Source organism: Clinocottus analis, unplaced genomic scaffold, assembly GCF_023055335.1.
Source record: "Clinocottus analis isolate CAN_PGR_092001 unplaced genomic scaffold, fCliAna1.0.p SCAF_4, whole genome shotgun sequence".
Classification (NCBI taxonomy): domain Eukaryota; kingdom Metazoa; phylum Chordata; class Actinopteri; order Perciformes; family Cottidae; genus Clinocottus; species Clinocottus analis.
The window spans coordinates 429,414-444,413 of NW_027176153.1; the positions used below are offsets into that span (position 1 = coordinate 429,414).

General features: G+C 47.1%; 1 protein-coding gene across 5 annotated transcripts in view; it reads left to right on the top strand.

Annotated features, from left to right (window-relative positions):
- The window catches only part of LOC137800757 (IQ motif and SEC7 domain-containing protein 1-like), a 103,982-nt gene that overhangs the window by 17,902 nt on the left and 71,080 nt on the right, over positions 1 to 15,000 (top strand). The gene's annotated exons all lie outside the window — the stretch shown is intronic.

The following is a 15,000-nucleotide window of genomic DNA, read 5'->3' on the forward strand; positions in this document are numbered from 1 at the left end:
AACACTGGGAACACTGGGCGATCCTGGCTCTTAATGGCTCTGGGCCTTTTCATTAGGTCTGTAATACTTGGTAAAACTGCTTCTTTAGGGATTCCTTTGATGTTTGTTTTTTGACTTCTTGGTTCAGGATTATAAACTAATTTATAAATTAAAGCACCTGCTTTATGGTCTGGTAGAGACCTGCCAATCACCCTGTAGCCCCGCCCTGAAGCATCACCTGCTTTATAGTCTGTTTGACTCTAAATGACCATACATTACGAAATAAACCGGAGTCGCCCCCTGGTGGTCAGGAGAGAGAATGCAGCTTTAACACATGAAGCATAGACTTCTATACAACCAGAGGAGTTGCCCCCTGGTGGTCAGGAGAGAGAATGCAGCTTTAACACATGAAGCATAGACTTCTATACAACCAGAGGAGTCGCCCCCTGGTGGTCAGGAGAGAGAATGCAGCTCTAACACATGAAGCATAGACTTCTATACAACCAGAGGAGTCGCCCCCTGGTGGTCAGGAGAGAGAATGCAGCTTTAACACATGAAGCATAGACTTCTATACAACCAGAGGAGTCGCCCCCTGGTGGTCAGGAGAGAGAATGCAGCTTTAACACATGAAGCATAGACTTCTATACAACCAGAGGAGTCGCCCCCTGGTGGTCAGGAGAGAGAATGCAGCTTTAACACGTGAAGCATAGACTTCTATACAACCAGAGGAGTCGCCCCCTGGTGGTCAGGAGAGAGAATGCAGCTTTAACACATGAAGCATAGACTTCTATACAACCAGAGGCGTCGCCCCCTGGTGGTCAGGAGAGAGAATGCAGCTTTAACACATGAAGCATAGACTTCTATACAACCAGAGGAGTCGCCCCCTGGTGGTCAGGAGAGAGAATGCAGCTTCAACACGTATAACGTGTTTTAACTTCAATATTACTTGTTATGACTACTAAAACGTGTGATAACTCAACCATAACTTGCTATAGCTCGACTAACGTGTTCTAACTTGACTAGTTATCTCGTTAACAAATTGTTTGTGGAAACAATTTATTTTGTAGACTGTTTTATTCTCATCCTGTTTCTAGGACAAGAGCGTTTGACACACGACAACAGTGCACACACAACAACAGTACACACAACAACAGTACACAACAACATACACACAACAACAACAGTACACACACAACAGTACACACACAACAACAGTACACACACAACAACAGTACACATACGACAACGGTACACACACACAACAGTGCACACACACAACAGTGCACACACGACAACAGTACACACACAACAGTACGCCACAACAGTACACACACAACAGTACACGACAACAGTACACAACAACATACACACAACAACAACAGAACACACACGACAACAGTACACACACACAACAACAGTACACACACGACAGTACACAACAACATACACACAACAACAACAGTACACACACAACAACAGTACACACACAACAGTACACACACGACAACGATAGTGCATCATCAGACAATTAAATCAGCATTTCATTCTTTTTGTGTTTTTATTACCACGCACAGACATGATTAACACTTTATTGTTGTTTATTTTACAAGTGGGCGGGGCTTTCTAATCATTTAGAATATGAATTCTAAGCTGGCACAGTTTGATAGCTAGCTGCTCTTTCTCTTGTGGTTATTGATTCATCTCGTTACCGCTTCTTATTGTTTGTAAATATTTGCACGCAAACAACACATTCTAGTTCACATTGAGGTGACGTTGAAATATGTTTAGGATTCGGCAATATTCCATCATTTCTATACCTTTATTATGATACTTTGTTTAAAGGTTGCTGGAACATGTAGTAGTTCCGGTTGGTCGGGACGATTCGCAGCACTCAGAGGAGTCTGAATGAGAAACAGACGTCACAAGGTCGCGGCCAGTGAACCCAGTGAACCCAGTGACGCTCATCACTCAGCTCCCTGAAGACAGATTGGGAATTTGCCTGATGGTCGGGTTCAGCCAACGGTTAGCTCCATCCTTTAGCTCCAAGGTCACGGATTCAAGGCCCTTTAAAGACATCGAAGGGAGCAACGATTCCTGTGCCAGTTACCAGACCTGGTCCGGATGAGGATCAGTCAAAAGATTAAACTACAGTTTAGTGGAAGACTATATCAGTGGCGAGGAATCAGCCAACTAGCCAAACAGCTAATTAGCTGTTACCTAGCAGAATGTGACGGCGTTCCGGCCAATAATACCGAAGACTACCTGTGCATTCTCCTCCCTCTCCTGAGTCACTGTACACTATACATGTACCGCTGTGATGCTAACCGCTAGTGCTGAGGGCCGAAACTGGCGATGTGCTAACCACGAGCTAAGTGCTAACCATGATCACTCAAATGCTATGCTAACACTTGTGACATTTGTTCATGTTGTGCGCTTGTATGACGACAGTTGAGACTTTACACTAACTGTTGTTTGCTCCCATTAAAATATGTATGCTAATCTAATGCTAACAGGCTAAGCCAACCATAAACTAAGCCTGTTGGCCGCAAATATGTGCTAATTGCTATGCTGCTGTTAAAATGTGTGCTAAGCTAATGCCAATATTGAAGCTTTTGGCTTTAATTGTCACATGCTGCTATTAATACTGTGTGCTAAGCTAATGCTGATAGTGTGCTGTAATGCTAACTGTGCTAATGGTGTTTGTTTACGTGTGCCTGTTGTCGTTGTTGTCCACCTATCTCTGTTTCTCTCTTGACTTTATTTTTCTCTCTTTTTTCTCTTTCTCTCCCCAACTCTCTCTCTCTCTCTCTCTCTCTCTCTCTCTCTTGCTCTCTTGCTCTCTTGCTCTCTCTCTCTCGCTCTCTCTCTCTCTCTCTCTCTCTCTCTCGCTCTCTCTCTCTCTCTCTCGCTCTCTCTCTCTCTTGCTCTCTCTCTCTCTCTCTCTCTCTCTCTCTCTCTCTCTCTCTCTGTCAGGTCTTATTCCTCCACCTGTTCTACTACCAACACCTCTTGTCGTTCCTCCAACAACCCTCCTAGCATCACCACTCCTTCCTCCTCCTCCTCCTCCTCCTCTCTCTACTCCTCCAGCCTCCCTCCTAACAGCCACGCCACCTTCCATCAGTACTGCTGCCCCGCGCGGCTCCGCCTGCCCAAGCCTCCCTGCGCCCTGCCCCCCAACCAGCACCAGGAGCAGGCAAGGTAAGGGCCCAGCCCCCTTCCAGGTAGCCCCCAGACCACCAGACTACACCATCCAGACCACCAGACCACACCATCCAGACCACCAGACCACCAGACCACACCATCCAGACCACCAGACCACATCTACCAGACCTCCACACCTCCAGACCACACCATCCAGACCACCACACCACCAGACCACACCATCCAGACCACCAGACCACACCATCCAGACCACCACACCACCAGACCACACCATCCAGACCTCCAGACCACACCATCCAGACCACCACACCACCAGACCACACCATCCAGACCACCAGACCACACCATCCAGACCACCACACCACCAGACCACACCATCCAGACCACCAGACCACACCATCCAGACCACCAGACCACCAGACCACACCATCCAGACCACCAGACCACATCTACCAGACCTCCACACCTCCAGACCACACCATCCAGACCACCAGACCACACCATCCAGACCACCACACCACCAGACCACACCATCCAGACCACCACACCACATCTACCAGACCACCACACCTCCAGACCACACCATCCAGACCACCACACCACCAGACCACATCTACCAGACCACATCCACCAGACCACACCCACCAGACCACATCTACCAGAGCACAAGACCACACCATCCAGACCACATCTACTAGACCACATCTACCAGAGCACCAGACCACACCATCCAGACCACACCATCCAGACCACATCTACCAGACCACATCTACCAGACCACATTCACCAGACCACACCCACCAGACCACGAGACCACACCATCCAGACCACATCCACCAGACCACACCCACCAGATCACACCACCAGACCACATCTACCAGACCACATCTACCAGACCACGTTCACCAGACCACACCCACCAGACCACACCACCAGACCACATCTACCAGACCACATCTACCAGACCACATCCACCAGACCACACCCACCAGACCACATCCACTAGACCACGAGACCACACCATCCAGACAACATCTACCAGACCACACCCACCAGACCACATCCACTAGACCACGAGACCACACCATCCAGACCACATCTACCAGACCACATCCACCAGACCACATCTACTAGACCACATCTACTAGACCGCCAGAACACACCCACCAGACCACACCCACTAGACCACATCCACTAGACCACGAGACCACACCATCCAGACCACATCTACCAGACCACATCCACCAGACCACATCTACTAGACTACATCTACTAGACCGCCAGAACACACCCACCAGACCACACCCACCAGACCACAACTACCAGACCACACCCACCAGACCACATCCACCGGACCACACCCACCAGACCACATCTACCAGACCACATCTACCAGACCACACCCACCAGACCACATCTACCAGACCACATCTACCAGACCACACCCACCAGACCACATCCACCAGACCACATCCACTAGACCACATCTACCAGACCACATCTACCAGACCACATCCACTAGACCACATCTACCAGACCACATCTACCAGACCACATCTACTAGACCACCAGACCACATCTACCAGACCACATCTACTAGACCACATCTACTAGACCACATCCACCGGACCACACACAGCAGACCACATCTGCCAGACCACCAGACCACATCCACCAGACCACATCCACCAGACCACATCTACTAGACCACATCCACCAGCAGGGGGAATAGTGCCCCCCCCCCCCCCCCCCCCCCCACCCTTCCTCCCCTCCTCCCCTGCACGTAATGCATTGCCAGTAAAGATCGCTGCAGATAAAGCACAAACCAGAAGAGCCAGATGCTAACGTGCATTCCTTTATATCTGCAAACATCCGGATCATAGTATGAGTCATAGTATGAGTCATAGTATGTGTCATAGTATGATTTATAGTATGGGTCATAGTATGGATCATAGTATGGATCATAGTATGAGTCATAGTATGAGTCATATAGTATGAGTCATAGTATGGATCATATAGTATGAGTCATAGTATGGATCATAGTATGGATCATAGTATGAGTCATAGTATGAGTCATAGTATGGATCATAGTATGGATCATAGTATGAGTCATAGTATGAATCATAGTATGGATCATAGTATGAGTCATAGTATGAGTCATATAGTATGAGTCATAGTATGGATCATATAGTATGAGTCATAGTATGGATCATAGTATGAGTCATAGTATGGATCATAGTATGAGTCATAGTATGAGTCATAGTATGAGTCATAGTATGGATCATAGTATGGATCATAGTATGGATCATAGTATGAGTCATAGTATGAATCATAGTATGGATCATAGTATGAGTCATAGTATGAGTCATATAGTATGAGTCATAGTATGGATCATATAGTATGAGTCATAGTATGGATCATAGTATGGATCATAGTATGAGTCATAGTATGGATCATAGTATGAGTCATAGTATGAGTCATAGTATGAGTCATAGTATGGATCATAGTATGGATCATAGTATGAGTCATAGTATGGATCATAGTATGAGTCATAGTATGATTTATAGTATGGGTCATAGTATGGATCATAGTATGAATCATAGTATGGGTCATAGTATGAATCATAGTATGGGTCATAGTATGAATCATAGTACGGGTCATAGTACGGGTCATGGTACGGAACATACTATGGGTCATAGTATGATCCATACTATGACCCATAGTATGGGTCATAGTAAGGTTCATGGTAAGGTTCATGGTATGGATCATAGTATGGATCATAGTATGAGTCATAGTATGGGTCATAGTACGGAACATACTATGGATCATAGTATGATCCATAGTATGGATCATAGTAAGGTTCATAGTAAGGTTCATAGTATGGATCATAGTAAGGTTCATGGTATGGATCATAGTATAGACATTTAGACAACGTCACACAAAGATAAGAAAGAATCTCCTCTCAGGCTGGTGTGTATATTAAAACCTGATGACGTCCACTATCTCCTCTCGCCACCTCCCTGAAGTAAAACATGGTGACCTTTGACCCTGCGGAAAGTTCACAATTTGAGAGATTATTAGTGTGATGCTGCTTCACCTGCAGAGGTAAAGCCTGATGACGTGTGAGCGCTGACACCTAGTGGCCGCCTGCAGCTCTGCAGCTCAACCCATCACCACTCTTCTTCTGTTCTTCTCTTCCCTCTTCACTCATTCTGTTCCTCCTCTCCATCTCTTTCTTCTTCTTCTTCCTCTACCTCCTCTCTGTCTCTCGTCTGGTTGTCTGTCTGTCTCTCAGAGAGGAGGAAGATGACGACATCGCCCATCAGTTCTGTTGCCCCGCCTCTGAGTGCAGTAGCCCCTCCTCTAGGTAACCGGGGGCGACCGTGAGCCAATCCCCGCTGCGCCCGACTCTCTTCGGTAAACGGATGGAGGGAGGAGGAGCTACGACCCCTCCTCCCTCCCTCCATCGCTCTCTCTCTCTATTCATTTATTTCTTTTTTTTCGACCTCTGATCATGAAAGAGCAGGAGCCCTGTGGCCCCTGCAGGGAGCAGCCGAAACACTCGATGCCACGCAGCAAGAGGACCATGTGGGCTTTTCAAAATAAAAGCTCGGTTTCGTCGAGAATGTTCCAGCTTGGTTGCAAAACGGGGAACGTTTTTCTCGCACAAGGAGAAGTAACATTTTTGTAGCGTCTGCCGCTGATCCAGTTTATTTGCAGTATTGTTTTGTTTGGACGCGCTCCAGAGGACGGCGCCGCCTGGAGGCCGAGCGCCTCCAAAATAAAACCACCAGCGCGACTCATTGCCGGCGTGCGCTGACTCAGTGGAACGGCGGCAATGAGTCACGCTAAAGTGTTTTTCTTTTGCTTCTTTTACACGTCTCCGCCCCTTTTCTCCGGGTCTGAACGAGAACGCCAGTTCACCAGTTCACCAGTTCACCAGTTCACCCTCGCTGTCCGAGCATGAAGCCATGACCCCGTCTCACCACGTCGCGCCGGACTCTTTGGCCCGAAAGGACTGAGGACCCCCCCCCTTGTGTGGGAAGTGACGCTGCTCACAAACTCTTCACGGCACAAACATGGCCGACGTCCTCCCAAAAGGTTCCCTCTGGTCTGTGCGAGTAGAGACACACGGCGCCAGGGTTCTCCTCGTGCTCATCTCCCTCTTCTCAAACCGGCCGGACTCAGCGCATGAAAAGAATAGAAATAGATAAAAGTGTTTGCTCGGCGCATCAGATGTTTGCCAGACAGCGACCGAAGTTCATCAACGGAGACGTCCGTGTTCTTGTTCTGCAAAGATCCAGAAATGAGAACACAGGTTGGTGTAAAGAACAAAATAACTGTAGAAAACGAGCGTGACGCTAAATTGACTCGGTCAAGGTTTGAGGCTGCTGGCTGGTCTGTTTCCCTTCAGAGCCACGCCCCCACGGCCCAAAGGCCACGCCCCCACGACCCTAAGGCCACGCCCCCACGGCCACCCCCCAAAGGCCACGCCCCCACGGCCACGCCCCAAAGGCCACGCCCCCACGGCCACGCCCCAAAGGCCACACCGTGGGGGCGTGGCCGTGGGGGGACAATTAAAGTGCTTCCCCCTGTTTACAGTTTTTGGGAGAACCCTGGTGCCTATTGTGTACAGTACACACACACACACACACACACACAGTCCTCAGAGGTAATAACAGGAGCAGTGACGTGAGGCTGACAGTCGTGCACGATGTATTTACATGATGGAAGCTGGTTTCATGATTCATTTATTGCTCCTAATGATTATTACACTTATTATGAGAACGCAGAACGAGCTTCTGATTCATGCAGACCAAGTTCTTCCTGTCATGTCACCAGGGGGTTGAATGTGGTTCACGCTCGACCACCAGGGGGCGACTCCTCTGGTTGTATAGAAGTCTATGCTTCATGTCTTGAAGCTGCATTCTCTCTCCTGACCACCAGGGGGCGACTCCTCTGGTTGTATAGAAGTCTATGCTTCATGTGTTAAAGCTGCATTCTCTCTCCTGACTACCAGGGGGCGACTCCTCTGGTTGTATAGAAGTCTATACAACCTTTTTAGATTAAAACCCTCCTTGAAGAGTGAAGCTCGGTCTGCATGTAGGTTCAGAGAGTCGCTTCGTCCGTAACGTGCACATCAGTAACGTGCACATCAGTAACGTGCACATCAGTAACGTGCACATCAGTAACGTGCACATCAACACACTCCTCTCCTCCCCTCTGAGAGAGCAAGCTGAAGTAGGTGAGGAGGAAGGAAAGGAAGCCAGACGGCTCTGTGTCCTTCTCTCTCCTTGTCTTTGTAGCCTCGACCTCGTCTCCTCATCACCTTACCTCCTCTCCTCATCTCCTTGTCTCCTCATCTCCTTTCTTTGTCTCTTTGTTTCCTCATTTCCTCTCCTCATCTTCTTTTGTCTTTGTTTCCTCTCCTTGTCTCCTATCCTTCTCTCCTCATCTCGTATCCTTGTCTCCTCTCTTCTCCTCCTCCTTTCCTCTCCTCTCCTCTACTCGTTTCCTTTCCTCTTCTCCTTCTCTCGTCTCCTCATCTCCTCTCCTCGTCTCCTCATCTCCTCTTTTTGTCTCCTTGTCTCCTTCTCTCCTCGTCTTGTCTCCTTCTGTTTTACTCTCCTCCTCTCATCTCCTCATCTCCTCTTTTCGTCTCCTCCTCTCGTCTCCTCTTCTCCTCTCCTCTCCTCTCCTCCTCTCATCTCCTCGTCTCCTCTGCTCTCCTCCGCTCGTCTCCTTATCTCCTCTCCTTCCCTCCTTCCCTTCCAAAAGAAAGAAAGAGATGAGGAAGGAGACATCCTGCTGGTTCAGGTCCATCAAAGTGAAGAAGAGGAGGATGATGTTTCATTCTCAAGTGAAGAAGATCAAACGTCTCTGAAGTGAAGCGTTGCAGGAGCAGAAAACGTCGAGTGGGCGTAAAATACCAGACGAGGTCATCGTCCGGCGGTCCGTGTGGGGAGCGAGGACCAACCGGCGCCACAGCTCCAGCTGACGGGACGGAGATGAACGCGTTGAAGCGCCATGACCTCACGATGACCTCACGATGACCTCACGAGGACCTCACGAGGACCAGGAGGCAACGTGTGGGCAGCTTTCTGGAGGACTTCTCCAGGTCGATCTTCATGCTTCAGTTCTTTCAACAGCCACTCTGCAGCGCCGTCATTTGGCCAGCAGGCGGCGCCGCACTGTTCTTTCAACACGTGGTCGATACCCTCCAGCAGGAGGAGGAGGAAGAAGAAGAAGAAGAAGAAGAAGAAGAAGAAGAAGAAGAAGAAGAAGAAGAAGAAGAAGAAGACGTCACTCACGACTTTCAGTCTTAAACCTGCATTCCCTCTTATGTCCACCGGGGGGAGATGGTGCGTTTTAACCTTCCGTCGGGACAGGAAGTCCGTCTGCGTCACTTCCTCCTGAACATCAGCACTGTTGACACGCCCAGTAGATTCATGATGACATCATCACGCCACACTTTTATAACGTGCTTCAGTCCGACGCGGACATTTTGACTTGAAAACGCTCCGGTGACAATCAAGGAAAAGAGACAAAGAGATACAGGACAACCACAAAGAGACACAGAACCACCACAAAGAGACACAGAACAACCACAAAGAGACACAGAACCACAAAGAGACACAGAACAACCACAAAGAGACACAGAACCACAAAGAGACACAGAACAACCACAAAGAGACACAGAACCAAGAAGAGACACAGAACAACCACAAAGAGACACAGAACCACAAAGAGACATAGAACAACCACAAAGAGACACAGAACAACCACAACGAGACACAGAACAACCACAAAGAGACACAGAACAACCACAAAGAGACACAGAACCACAAAGAGACATAGAACAACCACAAAGAGACACAGAACAACCACAAAGAGACACAGAACCACAAAGAGACATAGAACAACCACAAAGAGACACAGAACAACCACAACGAGACACAGAACAACCACAAAGAGACACAGAACAACCACAAAGAGACACAGAACCACAAAGAGACACAGAACAACCACAAAGAGACACAGAACAACCACAACGAGACACAGAACAACCACAAAGAGACACAGAACCACCACAAAGAGACACAGAACAACCACAAAGAGACACAGAACAACCACAAAGAGACACAGAACCACAAAGAGACACAGAACAACCACAAAGAGACACAGAACAACCACAAAGAGACACAGAACCACAACGAGACACAGAACCACAACGAGACACAGAACAACCACAAAGAGACACAGAACAACCACAAAGAGACACAGAACCACAAAGAGACACAGAACAACCACAAAGAGACACAGAACCAAAAAGAGACACAAAACCACAACGAGACACAGAACCACAACAAGACACAGAACAACCACAAAGAGACACAGAACAACTATAAAAAGACACAGAACAACCACAAAGAGACACAGAACAACCACAACGAGACACAGAACAACCACAACGAGACACAGAACAACCACAAAGAGACACAGAACCACAAAGAGACACATAACAACCACAAAGAGACACAGAACAACCACAAAGAGACACAGAACAACTACAAAGAGACACAGAACAACCACAAAGAGACACAGAACAACTACAAAGAGACACAGAACAACCACAAAGAGACACAGAACCACAACGAGACACAGAACAACCACAAAGAGACACAGAACAACCACAAAGAGACACAGAACAACCACAGAGAGACACAGAACCACCACAAAGAGACACAGAACAACCACAAAGAGACACAGAACAACCACAAAGAGACACAGAACAACCACAAAGAGACACAAAACCACCACAAAGAGACACAGAACAACCACAAAGAGACACAGAACCACAAAGAGACACAGAACCACAAAGAGACACAGAACCGCAAAGAGACACAGAACAACCACAAAGAGACACAGAACCACAAAGAGACACAGAACAACCACAAAGAGACACAGAACCACAAAGAGACACAGAACAACCACAAAGAGACACAGAACCACCACAAAGAGACACAGAACAACCACAAAGAGACACAGAACAACCACAAAGAGACACAAAACCACCACAAAGAGACACAGAACCACAAAGAGACACAGAACAACCACAAAGAGACACAGAACCACCACAAAGAGACACAGAACAACCACAAAGAGACACAGAACCACAAAGAGACACAGAACCACAAAGAGACACAGAACCGCAAAGAGACACAGAACAACCACAAAGAGACACAGAACCACAAAGAGACACAGAACCACAAAGAGACACAGAACCACAAAGAGACACAGAACAACCACAAAGAGACACAGAACCGCAAAGAGACACAGAACCACCACAAAGAGACACAGAACAACCACAAAGAGACACAGAACATGACCAGAAAGCCGTCTGAACATCTGGTTTTCCTCTGACTGTAGTTCAGTTTCAGGGTTCTGTCTGGTAGCATTTAGCATTCTGTCGCTAGCTTGGAAGCTGTTTGGCATCCAGCGCCTCTTTTCTGCAAAAAGAAAGTCTCCTTTTTAAAACCTAAACTTAATGATCTCCACAACCACAACGTTCATGACCTTCATGAAGCTGCTGCAGTGCTGGAGCGCTGTGTGTTTACATGACGACACGTCAGTAACTGTTCAGTTTCAATACTTAACTAACTCCTCAACCTGCTGCAGCGACCGCAACGTTTCACTAAACTCCTGCTAAGTTCCCTTCACAAAGATTTCACTAACAAACTGGTCCAGGTGGCCGTGAGGCTGCTGGGAGTAAAACATATCCATCCCTGTCCTCATGGACACAGACTTCTACCTGGAACCTCGCAGAGCGACAGAAGCGCATCGCAGTCACTGAGAGAGACGTTTTCTTTATGCACTGAATGTGATGCGCTTCAGTACAAAATGGCCGCAGCTCTTTTTTTTCACCAGAGGAGTTTTCTGAAGGCCGAAGCTTCCCTGAAGCATGTTTCTGCTTCCGGGTCGTAGAGCACCAGCAGAAGCTCCTGGAGATTTAAAGCTGCAAACATCCAACAATAATTTCCCGTAAAACAAGTAACCTTTCTATTTATGAACCGAACAACGTGTTTATTTGGACTAAAACATCTTCTCAATATGTCAAAGCTTTGTTTTATTGCAGATTCTGATTCTTTGAGTGTGATGATGTTCAGGCTCACATCATGCTGCATGTTCATAGTTATGATCAACACATGGTTTAAAAGTTGTTGTTTTTTAACATACTTCTTTTTTCATTCTGATAAAAACATATTTGGACTCAACATGACCTGTGAGGACCTCAACGTTTTTATTTTCCACAGTAATTGTTCTTTAAAGCGTTTTCCAGCAGAGGCTTTTATTTTAACAAGCGACATCATTTATTTGAACTAGTGACATCATCAACTGCTGCAAATCCGTTGAGTTGCACATTCCAGGACACCGCTCACGCTAACTCGCTAATGCTAACTCACTAACGCTAACTCGCTATCGCTAAAGGAGCTGAACCGCGTGTTGCTCTAAGCGTCTCCAGAGTTTGAGTCAACGCGTCGTCGTTCATCCGTCTGACGTCACCGAAGAAAATTACTTTTGATATTTTATATTTATTAATGTTTAGATTCATAACGCCAACTCTGCAGAGATTGTGTGACTGATCAGTGAAGACACACACACACACACACACACACTCTCTCAGGCAGCTGGTTGCTGGTGGTTACATAACGCTGCCGGGTGGCAGATGAGTCACGTTGGCCTCACAGCTTCCTGCTCGTCCACTTTCATGTCTCATTTATTCTTCTCGTTACCTTTTGAGTTTCTCTGCATTCGTCTCGGTGCTCGTCAGCGCCGCCGTGACCCAGATTCCTCTGACTGGAGGAAAGTTCTTCATTATTCAAACACCAACACGCATTTTGGAAGGAACGTATTAAGAGAACGCAATGAGTTAGTTACCTGCTGTCGGTACACTGGGCAGTGGGAGCACAGGGGGCGACTCCTCTGGTTGTATAGAAGTCTATGCTTCATGTGTTAAAGCTGCATTCTCTCTCCTGACCACCAGGGGGCGACTCCTCTGGTTGTATAGAAGTCTATGCTTCATGTGTTAAAGCTGCATTCTCTCTCCTGACCACCAGGGGGCGACTCCTCTGGTTGTATAGAAGTCTATGCTTCATGTGGTAAAGCTGCATTCTCTCTCCTGACCACCAGGGGGCGACTCCTCTGGTTGTATAGAAGTCTATGCTTCATGTGTTAAAGCTGCATTCTCTCTCCTGACCACCAGGGGGCGACTCCTCTGGTTGTATAGAAGTCTATGCTTCATGTGTTAAAGCTGCATTCTCTCTCCTGACCACCAGGGGGCGACTCCTCTGGTTGTATAGAAGTCTATGCTTCATGTGTTAAAGCTGCATTCTCTCTCCTGACCACCAGGGGGCGACTCCTCTGGTTGTATAGAAGTCTATGCTTCATGTGTTAAAGCTGCATTCTCTCTCCTGACCACCAGGGGGCAACTCCTCTGGTTGTATAGAAGTCTATATAACTTGTCTCAATCTCTAGTTTCTAGTCTTCTTCTATACAGCATGATGTTCATCTATACTTTGTGGTCTGTTAGAGTCAAACAGACCACAAAGTGGGGGACAATTTAGGGGCGGGGATACAAGGTGATTGACAGGTCTCTTTTAGAGGCGCATGCACAGCGTCTCTATGTCACTCCTCTTCAGTCCAAATATGGTCACTTCCTGTTCACTGGACGATAAAAAGCTAAGATGACACAATAGTGAGCTCAGTTTTGGTTGATTTTTTCCGACGGAATTCGTGGCCCATGATGTGTTCAAGGACTGTCAGAAAGGTCGTAAATCGGCTGATTATGACGTGTTGTCACAATCGTTGGAGTGAACGTGCTCCTCCAACCCGCTGGCCGGATGGACGAGCACGTTTCATTTCAGCGATCGTGTTTCAGAGCGTTAATGATGAATTATTCTGACAGACATCTGAGATGTTGTTCTAACCGTCTTCCTGATAAAATCCTTCAAAACACTTGCTTGTAATGAGCGTGTGTGACGCTGTGGCCTCGCAGGACGAAGGTCATGGGTTCTTTCTCTCTTCGTCGTCTCTCAGCGTCAACGTCGACTCGCCAAGGCTTCAGATGTGTGACACGTTGTAGGAAACCTCCCTTGACCACAAAAGCCGGCGCAGTCAAGAATGTAGAAGGAGTAGGAAATTATTAGACTTCTACTCGTAGGGTGACAGAGAGGTGTCTTTTATTAAAATCTGACTTTGTAAAGTGTGTTTATTAAAGGTCTAGTGAAACCTTACAGTCGCCTCGCGGAAGCGACGGCGAGGTTACGGGCTTCATGGAATTACATCAACATTTATTACATGTATGTAATTACAAAAACTTAATGTTAAGTATATATTTTTCTGTTTGGATAGAACTCTTCCCACAATGCTTTACTGTATTTCAGCAATTCAAATGAAGTTCATCAACGTTGTGGTTCTGGAGATCCTTTAGCTAACGTGACTTAAACGTCAAGTTCCTTTAGCTAACGTCACTTAAACGTGGAGTTCCTTTAGCTAACGTGACTTAAACGTCAAGTTCCTTTAGCTAACGTCACTTAAACGTGGAGTTCCTTTAGCTAACGTGACTTAAACATCAATTTCCTTTAGCTAACGTGTAAACATCAATTTCCTTTAGCTAACGTCACATAAACATTAATTTCCTTTAGCTAACGTGACCACGGGAGCCAGCGCGGTCGAAAATGTCGAAGTAGAGTCTGAAAAACCCAGTCCGGTCACATTTGGATTTTTTTTTTCCTAATCTACGAGCCACAAGGATCTGTCATGCTGTATCGTACTCCAAAAGGTATCGTGATGGGCTCG